Raw genomic sequence first — 21081 nt, forward strand, 5'->3', positions numbered from 1 at the left:
AACTATTATTAAAGATAGCACTCTGGTAAACAGCTTTTACAAAAGGAAAAAGAAAATCATTAAATAATGAAATGGAAGAGAAAGACTAAAATACATTAAGTGAAATTTCAAATATTTACTGTTTCTTCTCTCCCAAGCTTTGTTTCAATACACTAAAAAAAAAAAAAAAAAAAAAAAAAAAAAAAAATCAAACTCAAAGCTTCTAAAACAAAAAATCAAAACTAGGTTCATTATAAACTGGCTTTGTTGCAAAGCTTTCACCACAAGAATGAAAGTATTACAACTAAAACATAAAACACTATAAGGAAAGCTAATTAGGATGTTCCTGTTGAATTTTAAGTTGATTTGCTACTTTAAGAATACAGTTCTAAGATCTTATATAATATTGGTTTGGTTATTTGAAAATATTTAAACAAATTGATTCTTTTAAGCTTCATTAAAAGTGAAGTATTTATGAAAGCACTTTAGTTTCATATGCTTTTAGAATAAAATAATTGCCAAGGAGTGCATCTATTTGTTTGTTATTCAATTCAGTACCAATCACAAATTAGATGACGTTAAAATAAAATTTAGAGCCAGGGAGAGCAGCACTAAGTTTAACTGACCTCAATACATTTTTAAATGATGCTTCCCAGTTATTTGTTATTCTCTCTTATTGGGTTTTCCAGTCTAGGACGGGTACACAAGAAACTTACAGTCTATGTAGTACTCCTAGTCAGTTTCACTCTGCAGATGGCACAGTGGAGAAATACCTTCTGTACAGGACCATGTACAATTTCTTCTGCAGCTGTCAGCACCTAGGGGAAAGTGCGCTGTTAAACAGTTGCTGCGTTCCACCTCAGAAGTGGCTGCAATTCGGTGGTGGGTGAAGTGACTCCTGTACATATATACAGGGATGAAAAGTACTATAGAAAATGAAAATATTTAACAACAAAAGTGGCTGTCTAAAAACTGTGCCACAGCAAAACAAAATACATCATTCAGTCACAAGAGCCCTACACAGATGGGCTACCGTTCATTTAAAAATTCGATGTTAAGAATGATTGAAGGAAAAAGTAGAAATACAATTATTCACACAACATAACTGTAAGTCAATGTTAAAACACATACGTAGAAAAATTAAACCCAAACACTGTATACAGTTTTATAACATTACTTTTATAGTAATTTACCTAAAACCAAGCAAATATATACAGTAAGATACTTCATTATGTTTAGCTAATTTAATGCTTTTACTTTAGATGACAATTCAAGGGGGGAAAAACAAAAGAGGTGAGATATCAGAATTGAAGCATCAGTGACATGAAAATATATTTAAAAGTAAGGAAACCCGTTCTGAAATTCTAAATTACTTTATATTTAAAAACCAATGTTGTGAAATAACTAGTCCTCAACAATTACCAATGGTTAAATTATTTTTCATATAATGGACCTTTAAAAGTGATCTCATGTAAAATAACAACTTTTCTTCTCCAAAGTCTCAAAGAGTTATAATCTAAATACAGTCTTCATCCTTAGCCCACATATCAATGAGTTAACTAAGTGTACAATAACTAGTTCATTAATAAGGAAAACTATTACCATCCTACTTTTACTACAACACCCTTTCTATGTAATTTATATTTGATGGAATTACAATATCAAGAAAAGATTATTCTCTGAGAAATATCACCGAATCAATCATGAAGCTGGAAGGCACTACCTTTCTAATTTTTTATCTCTAGGCAGAGCTACTCTGTTTACCCTGAAGAAGTAACAGTTCACATTACTTCAAAATACGCACATACAGTCATGAAACAGAATGAGGGTGCTCTGAAGCAAAGTCCAACAAATGTGACCATTAAAAAGTGTCCCATCCATCGAACTTCTGAATCTCACTTGCCATAACAGCATTTATGTATTTATTTTGGTATATACCTAGTAGAGTTAGAGATAGTTGATAATTTCCTTTCAGCTTCTTCAAATTCTTTCTAGAATAAGGCATAGTGCAAACAAATATTACCTTCCTAAAGTGATAAAAGGTAGTAGAGGAAGAAAAAAATACAGAGTTTATCAGTTTCTTTATTAAAAGAAGACACAGATCAGAGATTACATTGTGGGGTCCATGTATGTGACTTAGGTAATCTAGAAATTCTGCAAAATTGCATGCTAAAAATAAAGACCTATTATAGGGGACCACAAGCACATTTGTCTAGGGCGAACAGGCCGTAAGCTTTTGTGAGGTTCTCAAAAGGTTCTGTGACTCCCCCTCCAAAATTTAAGGAACTACTGATAAGTGGTTTGAAGATACCCAATTGAGTAGGTGGAAGTAATCACTTAAATTAAATGTCTAACTCTGAACAGCTGTTCCTTTTTTTTTTTTTTTTTTTTTTTTTTACTGAAAAACAGACACAGGGATGTTCCAATAACCAAATGAAATAATTCACATAAACACATGGTACAATACCTGACCTAAAATTATCAGTAATAGCAATAATTATTCAAAAAAGCTATATCAAACAAACAGAACTTCCTTATAGGGTCTCATCTTTGTTTATTGCTACATAACTTCTTATTAGTTTTATTTAGCTAAGTCTTTTCTACTTTTATTTAGCTGTATCTTCTGAAAGAGACCAACACCGCAAACTATACATTTCTATACTATTTTAGATGCAAAGTTGCTACATACAAGTTTTGAGACACTGCTATGTACTCCTATAGTGTACATTTCCCAAAAGGCCACACTGATCCCTTCTATGACACTGTACTTATTTTGAACAGGCTCAGATATGGAAAATATTTAGAGCTTCAATTGCCTATATAAAATAATTTCATTTCCTTTATCAGTCCCTCCTTTAATTCACACACATAATAATATACAAACAAAAAAAATCTAAATTTGAAGAACCGATCAAGGGACCATATTTTCTGAAAAGGTTATACTACAAGCAATACTCTTAATTTCGTAAATTATTTTCCCTATTCCTTTCAGTTTGTCTTGCTGAAGGTAATGATTCAATATACATTCATACATGCACAGCCTTTAAAAATAATCTGTGAGTTACAACATCTGTAGATTAGCCATACCTTTGAAATAAATTCCACATTACAAAGAACATTACAAAAGAGTGTTTATGGTGCTTTTCAAGACTGTAGCAACTTTTTAAATACTCATCAAAAATGACAAATGAACTCTCACCATGTATTAAAGGTACCCAGCGAAGAAAATGAAAGGTTTGCTTATATATATATATGTATACACACACACACACACACACACACACACACTTGGCTCCCAACCACTTCAAATGTAAAGAACTGGAAAAAGTTCATGAGCCTTCTCATGATAGGAGTTACGTTTTGTGTATTCACACACTAATAAAATATCTAGCAGTAAGATAAAAAGGGGAAAGCCTTTACATAAAGGTATAGGAGTAAGAGAGAAGCATATGAAAGCATTCAGAATACTGCAATGAAAAGGATATTAGTAGAACAGAGTACATGCACAGGTCAGTGAGAAGGACAACAGCCACAGGTCCAATTAGGCTCAGGAATTTTAAAATATTTTATTCCAAAGGGTGGCAACTTGAGAAGCATTTAACAAAAATCACTCTAGCAGCAGCATGGAAGACCAACTAGAGGTGTGGATGGTTCAACTGGGATGAGAACACTGGGAATATATAATTAGGATTTTAAAAAATCTATAAAAAACAAAAGTATACTACTATGTAAAAACACTAGAAGACTAAAAATTGTGAGATAAGTCAAAGCTATTTCTAAAGTTTGAGTATAGATACTAGCATTCCTTCATTTATTCAGTCAACAAAAAAAATTAAGTTTCCTATGAGTCAGGTTCCATTTAAGACACTAGGTAAAGCACTGAACAAAGGAGCCAATGACCTTTCAGAGAATTCATGCTAATGAGAGAGACGGATAATAAACTATTAAATTATAATAAAATGTATGGAAATGACTCAGGTATAAAACAAAAGAAAGGCAAGTTATAGGAACAAACTAACAAATATACTATTTTAACAAAGTGGTCAGAGAAAACCAAAGGAAGCAGCAGTATATGAACAAAGAATGAAATGACAGGAGTCCACAGACTATCTGGGGTAAGAACACTACACAGAAAGAACAATAAGAGCAAAGTCCTGTGACAGGAGCAAGTGATAAAAATTTTAACCTGGTGTCAGATCACACAGAAACTTGCAGACCATAATAAGGACTTTGGACTTTTTTAAAAAAACTCTTAGAGAAAACCACTGCAATATTTTGACTGGCGGAGTAATATCACTTGTTTAATCTTTTGTAAGGATCATACTAGTTGCTGTGGTTGAACTGATCGTAGCCAGCAAGAATGGAAATCACCTTATCCACACTTTGGCTTTCTGCAGCTTCAGTTACCTGTGGTCAATGCTGTCTAGAAGCAGATGATCCTCCTTCTAACGTATCCTCAGAAGATTAATACTAGCCTAATGCTACAACACAACGCCTGTCATTAACCTTATTTCATCTCATTCACAGAAGCACTTTATCACCTCACATCACCAGACAGCTGAGCACAGTACAATATTGTGAGAGACAGACCACAGTCACATAACTTTATTACAGTATATAATTTTATTATTAGTTATTGTTGTTAATTTCTTACCATGTCTAATTTATAAATTAAACTTTGTCATAGCTATGCATGTACAGGAAAAAACACTATACATAGGGTTCATTACTGTCTGTGGTTTCAGGCATCCACTGGGGGGGGTTTAGACATATACTCTGCATTGATACTACAGTACCAGCAAGACTATGGTAAAATTTACATAACAATATGAGGTGGGATTGATAATTAGAACTCAAGACTAAGAACAAAAAATCATCAATCAAGTATTTAACATTCAGAAGTCAGAGATCAAATGTGAAACCAACTACTCCTTCATAACTGAAACATGTTTACCTTCCCCAATTCTTTGTTATCCCAAACTGCCCATTTTGTCTCATTTTGAGTGAGTCAACCAACTTGAGAGTTTCCTTCAATGACTTAATGTAGTTGGACAGTGCTGTTGTCCAAGAATCTAAACCCAGTATGAGGGGGTCCCAAAGACTGGCAAGAAGGAAGACAGTTATCTTTCAGTTGGACTTCTGCTTGCATGTATGCTTATCATCCTGGTAGACTTATCTGAGGGGAGGGGAAAAAAAGACTCAAAGTTGGAAAGCAGGGTAAAGAGAACCACTGTAATGGCAAAGAGTGTCTTGACTGTGAAAGTAGCTGAACTTGAGCCTCCAGACAATGGGGATCCCAGCAGCCAGAGGCTGTGAGTATCCCGGAGAGGTAGAAACTGAAAAAAAGTAGAAGACAAGCCAGAACTGGATGGAACTTGACACACCAAAAATATCTCACCTCCAAAACAAGTTTTACAGTAAGTGATGCATCAGAAAGCCAGTATTTTTGTCTCTTTCCCCGACAGAAAGCATTAAGGTCTAGTCAGTTTTCAGCAGAGGAGAAAAAGAAAACTAAAGTTCTCCTACTTAAGTAGGAGATCTTTCCATCTCTCCTTTAGGTACCAGAACCCAGGAGGAGAAATAGGAATAAAAACGAAAAAGCAGCTCACTCTCCACTCACTGGAGTGAACAGACTGAATGACTAGATTCAACTCTTCCACACTCTAATCTCCTAGAAAAGCCAAGTGGCAATGAGCAGAAGGGGAAAAGCTGACTTTTAAATTGGGCTATGAGGTTAAAGATTCAAACTGGTCAGATAAACAGACTTTACCAGATTAAAGTCAGATTAAACTCTTTTCCTAAAGTGTCCAAAAAGCTATTTTTCTTGAGATATTTAAAGAAATAAATAAATCACTTGACCAATCATAAACAAAGGTGCCACAGGAGAAAAAAAAAAAGCCATTCTATATTTGCATCTCCATTTAGTTCCTCATCTTGATTCATACCATATTATGAAATGGTTAGCACCAAAGAGCTACTACGTGCTTCTGACTTTCCATCTAAAATACTACATGAATGTCAGGCTAAATGCCTGCATTATCAGTCTTACTTCTTATTCTTAAAGAACAACTGGTAATAATATAACTACAGACATTTTGTCAGGAATTCCTTAGATTTCTCCCTTATATAAAACTTAAAGAAACATTCTGAACATTTATAAATAATATAGGTCTTATTCCAAAAACTAACAAATAGCCTGTATACAAGCTAAAAAGTAAAACCTCCTAAATAGGATGCTAAACTTAAAAGCCTGCAGAACAAAAAGGCTCTAGCAAAGGAAAAAGCAAAAAAGAAAGAAAAAAAACAGGTTAGAATATTTATTGTTCTAAAGGAACACTTTCAATATTCACAATGGAGTAATCTAAAACACAATTTTAAAGAATATTCCGCTCTCATAGTTAGTAACTTAGGAATTTCCCTCAAACTGAATCACACTCTTTCAAGTCATTTAATACTTAAATTAATATTTAATGGGAATTCCCTAAAAACTCAGATATATCCTTTAAAATAAATTAAGGAGTATCAGTATTTTACATGGCTAAATTATGCATAACCTTATCTCTGTTTAAATGTCACATTTTTAGAGAATTCAGGATCCTATTACATTGATGTTATTTTACAACAGTTTATGTAAAGTCCCCATTCATTTTATAATCATTCATCATCCTAAATTATACCATGCATACTCGACATATATTTTATTAGTCCTTCTCAGAGATACAACATAATGAAAAGAAAATGTAAGTCAAAATTACAAAACTGAGTTCTCTAATTATACCTTTTTTTCTAACCTCTTTTTAAAAGGCTGTAAGAATAAATAATGTAAGTTACAAATTAAATTGGAAAGTAAGGAAAATCATACAAACTCAAGTCATCCACACTCACATGTTAATTCACTGTTAGTAAATAATGTTCGTGAGGGCGCACCTGGGTGGTTCAGTCAGTTAAGGTCCTGACTCTGGATTCCAGCTCAGGTCATCACCTCATAGTTCGTAAGACCAAGACCTGTGCCAGGCTCCTTGCTGTTAGCGCAGAGCCTGCTTGGGGTTCTCTATCTCCCTCTCTCTCTGCACCATCCCTGCTCATGCTCGCTCTCTCTCTCTCTCTCAAAAATTAAAAAAAAAATAAAATAAAAAAGCAGAAAACAAAAAACGTTAAGGGCACCCGGGTGTCTCAGTAGATTAAGTGTCTGTCTTCAGCTTGGGTCATGATCTCATGGTTTGAGGGTTCGAGCCTTGCATCAGGCTCTGCACTGACAGCTCAGAGCTTGGAACCTGCTTCAGATTCTCTGCTTCAGATTCTGTGTCCCCCTATCTCTATGCCCCTCCTCCACTTGTGCCTCCCCCTCCGTCTCTCTCACTTGTGCCCTATCTCTCTCAAAAATTAACGAACATTTAAAAATAAATGTTAGCCAGATTGTCAACACAATGTTAAAGGAGAAGAACACAGTTGGAGGCTGATACTACAGGACTTCAAGACTTACTATAAATCCACAGTAATCAAGACAATGTGGTATTGGTGAAAGAACAGACAAATCGATCAATGAAAAGGAACAGATATAAATGCAAAAAAATGTAATCAACTGATCTTTGACATGAGGCAAATTCAGTGAAAAAAATCAACGAACAAAGGATAATTTTTTCAACAAAGGATGCTGAAAAAAAAGAATACACCTTCAAAAAAAAAAAGAATCTGGATGCAGATAAACTTTCACAAAAATTAGCTCAAAATGAATCAAAGACAAAGCTACAACATTCCTCTAAAGTATAACATAGAAGAATATCGTAATGACTTTGGGACTGACAGTGACTTTTAAGACAACACCAAAGAAAAAAACTAAGTTAGAATTTATTAAAATTAAAAACTGCGCTGCAAAAAAAACCACTGTTAAGAATTGAAAAACAAGCCACAGATGGGGAAAAATGTGCAAAACACATATCCAAATATACAAAGAAAGAATATATAAAGAACCTTAAAATCTACCAGTGAGAAAACAACAAAAAATGGGCAAAAAATCGGATGCATACCTCATCAAGAAGATAAGCTGATGGCACGTTAAGCATATGAAAAGATGCTGAATATATTTATTAGCTTGGTAGGGCTGCCATAACAAAGTACCACAAACTGGATAGCTTAAGCAAGAGAAACTAATTTCTCACAATTTCGAGGCTAGAAGTCCAAAATCAAGGTGTTAGCAGAGTTGGTTCCTTCTGAGGGCTATGAAGGAAGGATTCAGATTCCAGGCCTCACTCCTTGGCTTATAGATGACAAGTCTTCATGTGTCCATGGAATTCTTCCTGTATGCATATCACTGCGTCCAAAATTCCCCTTTTTTATAAGGACACTAGCCATAATGGATTAGGACCCAATCTAATAATTTTACTTTAATTTGATTAATTCTGTTAAGACCCTATCTCCAAATAAAACCACATATTGAGGTACTAGGGGTCAAGACTTCAACATATGAAATTGGGTGGGGGACATAATTCAGTTCATAACAGTATTTCATTAGGGAATTACAAATTTAAAAAATCAGTGAGATACTACTACACACCTATAATAATGGCTAAAATCCAAAACACTGACAAATGCTAACTAGGATGTAGAACAACAGAAACTTTTATTCATTGCTGGTGGAATGAAAAGTGGTACAGCTATTTTTGAAAATGTTTGCAATTTCTTTCAAACAAAATATACTCTTACCACATGATCCAGCAATCACACTCCTCAGTATTTACACAAATGGGGTTGAAAACTCAGGTCCACACAAAAGTCCACACATAAATATTTATAGATTTCTTCATAATTGCAAAAACTTAGAAGCAACCAAGATGTTCTTCAACAGGTGAATGAATTAAACTGTGGTATATCCATGTTACAGAATATTATTCAGTGATAAAAAGAAATGAGCTATCATGGCACCAAGAGACATAAAAAACCTTAAACCCATATTGCGAAATGAAAAAAGCCAATCTTTATGATTCCAAATATATGACATTCTGGAAAAGGCAAAACCATAAAGATAGTAAAACGATGAGTGACTAACAGAAATGCATGGGGACAGAAGGAGAGAGGAACAGGTGGAACACAGGGGGGATACTTAGAAATTGTTCCACATGATTCTGTAATGATGGATATATGTCACTATATGTTTGTAAAATCACAAAGCGTGAATTCTAATGTAAAATATGGGGGTGCCTGGGTGGCTCAGTCAGTTAAGCAGCAGACTTCGGCTCAGTTCATGATCTCAAGGTTCGTAGGTTGGAGCTCCACATTGGGCTGTGTGCTGACAGCTCAGAGCCTGGAGTCTGCTTCGGGTTCTGTGTATCCTTCTCTCTCTGCCCCTCTCCCACTCACAGTCTCTCTCTGTCTCTCAACAAACGAATAAAAACATTAAAACATTTTAATATAAACTATGGACTTCAGTTATTAATGTATCAATATTGGTACATCAACTTTAACAATTGTACTACATTATTGCAAGATGTTAATAAAAGGGGAAACAGTGTTCTGGAGGTACAGGAAAAGGAGGGGCAAAAAAGGGTAAATGGCAACTCCTTGAACTTTGCATTAAATATTTCCGCAAGCCTAAAACTGCTCTACAAATTGAAGTTTGTTAATTAAAAAAAGAAAACTGGTTGTTATATTAAGATATCAAGAAGTAAAAGGTTTAGAATAATTACATAAAAATAGAAATAGGTCTAGAAATCTAGATGTAAATGATAATATTGTTTTTTCAGCAATTGTCATGAAAGTAAATTATGCAAGAGACACATTATGTCTAATTTTAAAATACGGTGACTTGAGTGCAATGCAGGTAGAGAAACAATGGTAACACTGTTATGATGGCTGATACGCAAATGAGTTTATCGAGGTAAACTTTTTTGTTCCACATTTTTTCAATGACATTCTTTTGTGAAGCAATTTTTTTATAGTCTTACCAAAATATATTTTCATTCTGAAGCTTCTTTTTCAAGCTATTGCACTTGAAATGGAACACAGTGAAGGAGCATAATAAGCACTTCCTGTTCAAAGTAAGAAATAAATTTAAACATACAGCTAACCAAACTTGCTTTCGTCACATGCAAGTAACATTTCCAGTTTGTAGGATCACAGTACACATTAAGTTATATGTTTATAAAGGTAATTTATACCATAAAACTCAATAAAACTGTAATCTATATATAGAAAAGCTGTATCTGGGAAACAAGGTTTAAATAGGCCAAGAGATTTTGTTAGGTTTAATGTGCTATTTTAATTTCAGAAACCCAGATAATGCTATGGATATAACAGTACCAAGAGTTTAAGGTTATATTTTTAAAAATATTCATGCTTTACTTTAATCATTCTAAAATTCCCTTGCCTACCTGATGATATTAGGATGGAACTAGGTGATATTGTCTCAGCAAACTGAAATAGAAAACTCCTGATCAAAAGAATGCAAGGGTAAGTTTTTCCTCCCTGCCTACATATTATAGGTCTTACCCAGATGCAACAGAAAATTTATATGGACCAGGAAATTTTAAATTAACTATGAGATTATTTTTCACCAAGAGAGGGAAATAGTTTTCTACTCTTTGAGATCAAAATTATATATATGTACTTTTCTAAAGTGTATAGATCTGTAGATCTATGTACATCTCTGTGCAATCATTTTTTGATTTATCTTTAAATATGCTTCAGTACCATTTATGACTCTAATGCATCTTTTGTAAAATGACAACCATCAATTTTAGGAAAATATGAAATACCCTGGTAGCTGTGTTAAAGAGAATAATTAGATAAAATCTGGTTTGCATCCAACAATGTGGAATTAATCTTACACTTATCACTTATTAAATACTCTACTGGTTCCCATAATTCTGGAAAGTATACTGAACACCCATTTTTAAAAATATGGGATAACTATAAATTTTAATACCATTTTTATATTATGTAGACAGGCTTATATTTGAGACTCTCTTATCATCAATTGCTGTCGACATTTTCAAATCTAAATATCCATGAATGATATCCAAGAGATCATATACCAAATATGTACTTTATAATGACATTTAAAATAAAACCCACTTTTTCATGACTCTGAGACCATCCCCTAATTTAAGGATGCTAAAAATGTACATGAATCTCTCAGAATTCCTTATAATGTCTATAATGTATTTTATCATATTTAATAATACATGTCCTTAAATAATAATTTATCAAATAAAAAAGAATTGACTGTTATAGTTTCCTCTGTCACAGAGTTATAGGAATATAATATTAAAATCATTCATTGTAATAATTTAGTAAAACTTTATTGAACAATATAAATTTGTTATCTATGCCATGTAAAAACATAGTGTAGAGACTATCAACAAAGTGATGATCTATAACTTCCTGAGGCTTTTTGGAGATAAAACTCAAGTAACACCAGTCTTTGCCCAATTCATATAAAATTAGATTAAGGGATAAAACTACCTAATTTTGACATTTTATCTAAGTTTTAATATTTGATAGCTCCCTGCTAATTGCCTATACTAGAATATTCTATTAGCATAACATGGTAGTTATGAGAACAGACCTTAGGGGCAAGCTATGAGCAAATCCCATCTTTGCCTTTAATTTTACAGGTAAAAAATCATTTACATATATAACAAATATGCATATATTTGCATATGTATGTATACATACATACATTTCCAAGTAATATAATTAATGTGTCTCCATATACTTATGGATATGTATATATGCACGTGCGCGCACACGCGCACGCGCGCGCACACACACACACACACACACACACACACACACACACACACACTTACATACACATATATATGGACCATGCATACATATATGCTTTGAGCAAATCCCTTTATGTCACAGGATTACTGTGTGGACTAATTCCATTAAAATATAGAAAGCATGTAGTTATAACTGTTCCTGGCTCACATTTAAGTTCTATATAATTATTAGCTATTATTATTATCACTGCTGCTGCTCTACTAATGTTAAGTTTAAGCACTATACCAGTGCTCCCGGTGTTCTGAAGAACACAATGATTTACACATGTTCTATCACTTAAATAAGCTGAATAAGTTTGGGGACTACTGCCACTGCAAAAGGAAAAAAGCATGGAATTTTGAAACATACTTGGGACTTTTAGAGAGAATAGATGAAGGACTGAGGGCAGGGAGTATCTCTTGTCACAAAAAGCTTTGAACTGTCTTGAATTTAAAACCTATTTGCATGCCATATGAGATTTGTGAGTAGAGATAATAGAATTGCATCCTATCCCAAACCTTCTTTATTCTTTTTTTTTTTTTTTTTTTTTTTTTTTTTTTTTTTTTTTAACATTTTTTATTTATTTTTGGGACAGAGAGAGACAGAGCATGAACGGGGGAGGGGCAGAGAGAGAGGGAGACACAGAATCGGAAACAGGCTCCAGGCTCCGAGCCATCAGCCCAGAGCCTGACGCGGGGCTCGAACTCACGGACCGCGAGATCGTGACCTGGCTGAAGTCGGACGCTTAACCGACTGCGCCACCCAGGCGCCCCACCTTCTTTATTCTTTAACAGCAGCAGCTGACACAGGAGAATAATTTCCTGCTTCACTGTGCTGACAGTACATTGCCTAGATTCAGAAATTATATCCTCAGCAGGAAGGCAATAGGTTCTGTCTATACTGAAGAAATAAAAGGATAAAAAAATTACACAAATAGAAATGATTTATTATTATTATGAAGAAAATAACTATATTGATATTGATACTGAATAACTATATATATTCAAAGTATATTGAAAAGAATTTATTTTAGGCTAGTGATACTCAATGTAGAATTAAGTTTATTTTAAATTTCAAGTGTTTGACTATAGTATTTTTTAAAAAATAAAAATTTTATTTATTCAGTATCTTTAAATCTTGCAAACAAACATTTCCACTTTTCCTGAAATTTTTAAATAAAGGGAAAACTTTTATAAGATCAACTAAAATTTATTGGTCCTCTGATTTTATTTAGGTATGCCTAGTATGTAGAACACTGTGTTCAGTTCAGACAGTAAATGTCATTAAAAAAAAAAAAACAACTTATAAAAATGGTGGTAAATGATAATTAATAGTTTATATTAAATTTTGTGTTACCAGAAAAATTACTCTTCACTCAATAAGTAACTTCTGTATGTACATTTGTGAATGTGTCTATATGCAGCATATTTATAAAATACTAGGTTTTCCTCTAAATGATCTAGTGACTTGCCTGTTTTAAAGTGATTTTTAAGATGTGTGTTCATTTCAGTAACTCTAAATGTCATAAAGGTATTGTAGACTTCTGGTCTATAATGATAAAGTAGCAATCTCAGGCTCTACAAGTTCCCAGATTCAAATCTTTCTGCCATTTACTAGTTATGTGGCATTAGGCAAATTACTTCTCACTTTGTTCCCTCATTTATAAAATGAGGATAACAGTAGTGTCTTTCTAATGAAATTTGTTTGAAGATTAAATGAAAATCTGCATTAAAATACTAAGAATAAATCTAGCACATGGTAAAGTACTGGATAAATGCTACTTAGTATTATTATTAATAATATCACTGTTACAGTAAATATGGCAGATTCAGCACACTACCTTTTCAAACTCCACTAAAATGACCAAAGGACAAAGAAAATGGTACAGAAGACAACAGCAAACAAGAAATTAAACATGGTTTCAGAAAATGAAAAAGTCGGGCAGAAGTCTAGTGATTCAGCACAGTAGAGGAAGCTGAAAACTAAGTGGCAGAAAAAACAGGATAATAGAATCAAGATAATTTGCTTAATGGAACCCCAGAAACGCAGAGGTAATGTTAGCAATGAATACTGAGGGATTCTCTAAAAGGCTATACAGAGAACATTTTTACACACAGGCTAAACTACCCTAATTTCACATGTTTTCTGTCACTTCTAGAAGATCAGAGATGTTCCTAACATTAGCAAGCACAACATATATAAACATCAAGGAACAAGGGTCAATTGGACCGGAACTGGTTCCTACAAATTGGCAGGTAGATGTAAACCACTCAGAAAGAATATTTGCAAACTCACTGGAGAACTTTTAAGACTCCAGAGAATAGATACATAGATACCACAATCTGGCATCTCCAAGAAAAATTCTGGCTCTCTACTTGATCATCTTCATAAAGCCTCACGAAGCAACAATTCTTGTCCCCAGACACGCAGCTTCCAACCTAATCTGTAGTACTTCATTAAGCCCAGGCTTTCAGAAAAGTCTCCAACAGGAAAGACTAAAACCAACATAAATAAACAGAAAAGTACTCAAAGGAAATACAACACAAAGAGCAGAAGAAAACTTAAAAAAAAAAAAATACCATCCTCCTAGACATAAGAAATGATAATTACAGTCACAAAATAAGAACAATGTGCTATGTTAAAAAAAAGAAAAAAAAATCAGAGAAACAGTAAGAACATTTAGAAAATAAAAGTAGCTAAAATGAAATATTCAATGAAATAGAAAGTCTAGAAAATGTCCTAATAAGTAGCAAAAAAAAAAAAAAAAGTAAAAAAAAAAGAGAGAAAAGAGAATGGGAGTGATGCCTTGATAATTCTGAGGAAAACTCATTTTATAAATTGCAATTATTTATATAAGCTAATATCAAAAGTGATAATGGGATAAGGTATTTTCAAGTAAGCAAACTTCTATGACTCCTTTATCAGGAAGCATCTGAAAAATAAAATATACTTCTTAAAAAAAAAAAGGAAAAAGGGGAGGGGGCATGGGATTCAGGAACTAAAGGATTTGGCCCTGCAGAATAGCTAAGGGAAGCCCCAAGATATTCACTACGTACTAGGAGTAGAAAGCAAATAATCTAAATGGAGAACAGACCATAATGGAAAGAGAAGTCTCCAGACAAAAAAAAAAAAAAAAACAAAAAAACAAAAAAACAAAAAAACAAAAAAAAAAAACACTGTATTTGATACAGTGTTTGAAATCATATTTGAGCATTCAAAGAAATTATTGATATGCATATAACATGTTGAAATACTTAAGGGAAAAAATAGTAGGTACACAAAAAGTAAGCAAACAAAAATGAAGTAATTACTAACTGCAGAAAAAAGGGGAAAGCAAGACAAAGGAGACAATTAGAATGCATTACTTCATTCAAAAAGTAGCCATATTGATAATATAACAGTGCTGATATAATGCAAAATTACTGGGTAAGTATGTTGAGAAAATGGAGTGACTACTGTGTAAATACATGAGAACAAGGTAACTAAATACAAGAATAATAAATCTCCAACTAATAAAAAGTGAAATTAATAAAGATAAAATTGATCAATTAATACACAACAGTTTAAAAGTATTATTTAAAAATATGGGGGCGCCCAGTCGGTTAAGCACCTGACTTCGGCTCAGGTCATGATCTCACAATTCGTGGGTTTGAGCCCCGTGTGGGGCTCTGTGCTGACAGCTCAGAGCCTGGAGCCTGGAGCCTGCTTCAGATTCCGTGTTTCCCTCTTTCTCTCTGCCCCTCCCCCACTCGTGCTCTGGGTCTCTCTCTTTCTCAAAAAATAAACATTAAAAAAAATTTTATGTATTATTTAAAGATATGGAAATGCTATAAGAAACAGCTCCAAAAGTGCAAAGTGACAGCCTCCAGAGAGCAGGACTGTGGAAGATGTCAGGCAGTGAAACGGGAATGCAGTCATTTAGTTTCAATTCTTTCAATTTTTTTTTTTTGCTTTTTGTGCATATATTATTTAAGCTTTTAAAATCAACCTAAGAAAGTAAATTAGATAAACTGCCTACTTAAAAAGTGAAGTAATACATGACTGATGTCAATTTCTAAACTTTAACTTAGTAATAATCTAAATTACCCAGCACCAGCACTGTTTCACATAAAATCCAGACATGAACTGAAACATATACCTTCAAGCGACAAAACTTTCCTTTTTTCACAATTTGTTATTAAAGAGATATTTTTAATTACCACACATAATCTTGAGTGATCAAATATCATTCCTTACCTTCTCGATGATTAGGTGTTATTATGCATACCAATTATCATACTTGCACAGATCTCTGGAGTATACAGAACACTCTGTCCTGCATTAAACAGCCCTAGGTCTGTCTTTTTTTTACATTTTAAAAGAGTAAAATAAACAAATAAACAAACAAATGTAAAATTTAGAATAATCTGGCTTACTAACAATTCTGGTTAATAAAATTTATTAGAACTTCAAAAAATACTTACAATGCAAAATCAAATTAACATAAAAAATTAGCAAGCAAGCAAGCACAATGTACTTTCTAAGTGCCACTGTCCTAAGCACTTTTCACATAAATTTCAATTCTGTGAAGTAGTCTCCATTTTACAGATATGAAAAGAAAGGCACACAGGGGCAAAGTGACTTTAGTAGTTAATAAGTGAATGAATTGACATTTAAATGCAGGCAATTTCATCCCAGAGGCTGTTATCTTTACTACTATGTTCTACTCAGCATTATAAATCTATTAAACACAATATATAGTCGTTATTTGCAAAACACTTTAGAATCTTATAGGTTCCAAAGGACGTAACTACAAGCTATTATTATGAATGTGTTAGAGATATATGAAAGTGTGTTCAAAATTAATAGAATGCCAAATAATATTTACTTTATAAATTTAAAATGAGAATTTCTCCCACAAAAATTATAAATTGACAAAACAAGAGTTGTACAAACTAAATACTTCCATACATGGTTTGTCATATTTTTATTTTTCCCCTAAAATAAATAATGTATCTGGTTAAAGTCAGTGAAATATTACCAATATAACACAGAAGGAGAAAAAAAAAAACATTACCTTTAGAAGAATCACAATATGAAAAGCTTATTAAATTTACTTACCTAATAACATTATATGGCAATGATTCTAAGACACATATCCTTCTACACTTTTTTCTTTCTTGGTACATAAAGTAATAGTTTATCTTACAAACAATGGTACTTTTAGACCCAGTTAAATATGGTAACTAACATTACAATATGTCAAGCACTATTCCAATTGCTGTGTATGAACTGCTCTGTATGAATTGCTTTATACGTATTTACTAATGTAATCCTCACAATTTTGTGACATAGGTACTATTTCTATTCCTATTTTACACACAAGAAAACTGAAACACAGATTAAGTAAACTGCTGGAGTTTACATAGCTAATGAATGGAAGACAGAAAATTCCAAATTCAGTAGGAAATCTAACTCCAGAAATTTAAAAAAATTCTTTAATGTTTGTTTATTTTTGAAAAAGAGAGAGACAGAGAACGAGCAGGGAAGGGGTAGAGAGACAGATGCAGAATCTGAAGCAGGCTCCAGGCTCCTAGCTGACCGCACTGAGCCTGACGCAGGGCTCGAACTCACAAATGGCGAGATCATGACCTGAGCCGAAGTCAGACACTTAATCAACTGAGCCACCCAGGGGCTCCTAATTCCAGAGACTTTTAAAATATTTTACAGCACTGTCACATCACTACACATAATTCATTCCCTTCCCTGAGACCTGTTAACTTCTAACGCTTTTTTCTTCTCTGAAACTGCAACTGCTTTTAAGTAGAGCATTTTCTGTAAACAGAACCTACTGTTTCTTTGGTTGTATAAGAATAAAGACTAAAATTAAAAGTAGAACTACTTGGTTGCCAGTGAATACGGAGCATAAATGGGACAATTAGTCAGCATTCATTCTTCAATTCCTTGCTCAGCTGCTTCTCACCCTTTCTGTTGTAATCCCCTGGGATATAAACTCTCAACATACTTTCAGTTCGGATGGAAAATGTTTAAGCAGTGAACTGGCATACATGTGATACAGAGTAATAATTATTTTCCAAAAACAAAAGTTTTCCACAACACGATTTCACATCCATGCCTGAAGAAACTATATACAATGGCTACTTTAATAAATAAAGAGTAGTGAAAGAAGAAATGTCAAACAATTTTAATTACAATTAACTTTACTAATAAGTTTTGTGTAGATCTGAGTCATTCTTCTTTGGTACATACAGAGAACCTCAAGCACTGCTAATTAAGGTAAAAATCAAGAAGCCATTCTTACATAATTTTGTAACCACATGCTGCTTTATACTGAGACAACATGAGTTACTGAGGGCTCAGTTTGTATTTTTATAGTTTTTATGTACATCATCACTCATTATAGCTCTTTGCAACAGGTACTCCCATATCCATATTTATACTAGGAAACTAAAAGAGATCAAGCCACTTGCCCAAAGATCACAGTGTTAACAAATGAAATGAAAAGACAAATTCATACTCTATTTGGACTTATTTCAAAGCCTTTGTTCTTTCTCTTACTAAATATGGTAAGTTAGTTAAATGGGTGAAAACTATAATAAAACTGATAGTAAATAACCCTATTACTCTGTAATATATAAACAATGTGGTAAAGGACTATTTTAATTATTAAAATATGTCTAACATGTATGTCTGGTTTAGTGTTTCTGTGAGATAAAAATGTTAAATCTTTCATATACATAATGTTACAAGTCATTTATGGCTCAACAAAAAAATCATATTAATTTGCAATTTGTACTTATGTAAAATGCTTTAAGTCCTTTTTGATAAAATTATTTTAAAACCTACATGATGAAATTTACTTTAAGGTCTCTGCATTACACATGAGATATGCAAATTGATTTCAGGTAGGGACTGGGTTTTCTCCCATCATAGTATTTTTTTAAAAAAGTGAAACCTTTAAGTACTATACCTGAGTTTTAAATACATTTATGGAAATTTTTCTAAAATGTATCATATATATCCCTAACTTCATAAAACATTAGGTATGCAACTTAAACATTTCTGATACAGTAAGATCATCACTGTGAGCATCAGTAATTATACTGTGTGGCAAGGTAGTTAGTGTAAATAACAAAAGATAAAACGCAAGAGCTATTGAAGTCAGGAGGAGCTGTCACCTTGTTAAGTCAATACTGAGAAAATTCACTTCTGTCATTGGCCTTTCTGTCTGGAAAAAAAAAACACAATAGCTGTTTGACTTTGCTCTTCATCTATACGCACTGTACCTGGACTCTTGCACTTCTGCAATAACAAAATGTTATCATTTTTAATATCTAGGTAGCTATTTGACTTATCCTCTACCCCAAAACAGATGATGGGCAACTATCCTGTGGCTAAGACTTTCACTATTTTACAGTGCTGCCCTTGAGGTCTGTTAAGCACCCTTTCCGCTTGCAAGATTACAAAGACATTCTGTCCTCCAGGGGCTTCTTTCTGTGCCACGGTATCTGCTGTTGTCCCAGTACAACAGTGCTTGCACACCTGCTCCCACAGTCCACCACTCTCTACTCTTTTCCCTTACCTTTTTTCTTTCTTGTCTTATTCTAGATCTGTCTTATTACTTCTTGGCTTCCATATATAAAAGACCAAAAGTTCAGTATGATATGAGGCCAAGACACTCTAAGAGACTGCATAGACAAAGAAAAAAAGGCAGACCATGCTCATTCATTTGTGTAATCTAGCACTGAACACTGTTCTACAGTAAGGACCAAATGATACTGGATGGAAATGAACTAACTACATAATAAAAAGAAGTCACTAACAAATGAAACTAACTTAAAACCAGGACCACCACATTTTCTTTTTAATCTTCTTTAATCCCTGATTGTACTGAAAATGTGACACAAGAAAAAAGGAGCATGAGAACACAAAGTAAAGATAAAGTTCTTAAATAAAGAAAGACATTATAGGGGCACCTGGGTGTCTAAGTCGGTTAAGTGTCTGTCTGACTTCGGCTCAAGTCATGATCTCAGGACTTGTAAGTTCAAGCCGGGCATTGGGCTCTGTGCTGACAGCTCAGAGCCTGGAGCCTGCTTCAGATTCTGTGTTTCCCTCTCTCTGCTCCTCCCCCACTCACTCTCTCTCTCAAAAATAAAATAAACAACAAAAAAAGAAAGACATAAAATGGGCATTCATATAGAAAAAAAAACATAGTAACTCAGAAATCGATCTATGATCATTATACAGCATTTAAATGAGCAAAAGGAAAGAAAATACAATAAAACTGAAAAACTGGTAGGAAAACATGCTGCATGGAGGAGAAAGTCACAGATGAAAATATAATTTGAACAAAACTACATGAATTACATGAATGATGAAATACTGTTTCAGAATCATGGTAATGTAAAAAACAAAAATGTCATAATGTTATGTTTTGACATAACAAAACAGCTAACCAAATCTTAATGCCATGGTTAAAGAATTTAAGCAAAGTTTAAGGTTAGACACAGGGTACATAACAGATTTGCAACTTCTAAGAAAATATTATATCTATTTTGAAGGCTATTAACAGAACTATTCTATATTATCAGTAGCTTCAAATTCCAGGTCTAGTTCATTGTCACCAGAACAAGAATTACCATTAAAAATCAACTGTATGCAGACTGCTATATACATGTGTTTTCTAGTCTGGCTTCAGTGGTTACAACTAAGTACCTAGGGAAAGTGATTTAACTTTTTTTCTGTGTGTGCTTTAGTTTTTTATATGTAAGAATAGACCCAGGGGCACCTGGGTGGCTCCGTCGGTTAAGTATCTGACTTCGGCTCAGGTCATGATCTCAGGGTTCTTGGGTTCAAGCCCTGTGTCAGGCTCTGTGCTGACAGCTCAGAGCCTGGAGCCTGCTTTGGATTCTGTGTCTCCCTCTCTCTCTGCCCCTCCCCCATTCTCTCTCTCTCTCTCTCTCTCTCTGAAAAATAAACATTAAAAAAAAAGAATAGACCCTACTTCATAAAATTACTGGCCAGAACGAATAATATGTAGTGTGTTGAATATAGCCTTATAAACAGTAAATGGTCAATAAATGTTAGCTGTATTATTATCACTATTGTTATCATTTTGCTACATTCTGTCCCTTATTATCTACTATTTTACCTCTTAACTAATATGAAAATTAATCCCATAATATGACCGAGACTATGAAAGCAAAAACTATAGTTCTAAAAGTAAAATAACAGACACTGAGAAAGAAGACCCATTATAATTATTCTTTCTTACTTGGTATTTCTTATTGACATTGGTAATTTCCATTATCAATAAAAATTAGAAGACAACAGGAG

General features: G+C 33.5%; 1 protein-coding gene across 9 annotated transcripts in view; it reads right to left on the reverse strand.

Moving 5' to 3' along the window:
* The window catches only part of NOVA1 (NOVA alternative splicing regulator 1), a 149266-nt gene that overhangs the window by 99820 nt on the left and 28365 nt on the right, over positions 1 to 21081 (reverse strand). For 4 of the 9 annotated variants that reach the window (XM_042942878.1, XM_042942877.1, XM_042942876.1 and 1 more), the window contains one exon: positions 696 to 797. The exons of 3 other annotated variants lie outside the window; for them this stretch is intronic. The gene's annotated coding sequence lies outside the window, so the exon portion shown is untranslated. Of the gene's footprint in view, positions 1 to 695; positions 798 to 9920; positions 10005 to 10346; positions 10382 to 21081 lie in introns of those variants that run through there. 2 more of the 9 variants (XM_042942881.1, XM_042942883.1) reach the window with 2 other exon arrangements.

The sequence above is a fragment of the Panthera leo genome, chromosome B3 (assembly GCF_018350215.1).
Source record: "Panthera leo isolate Ple1 chromosome B3, P.leo_Ple1_pat1.1, whole genome shotgun sequence".
Taxonomy (NCBI): domain Eukaryota; kingdom Metazoa; phylum Chordata; class Mammalia; order Carnivora; family Felidae; genus Panthera; species Panthera leo.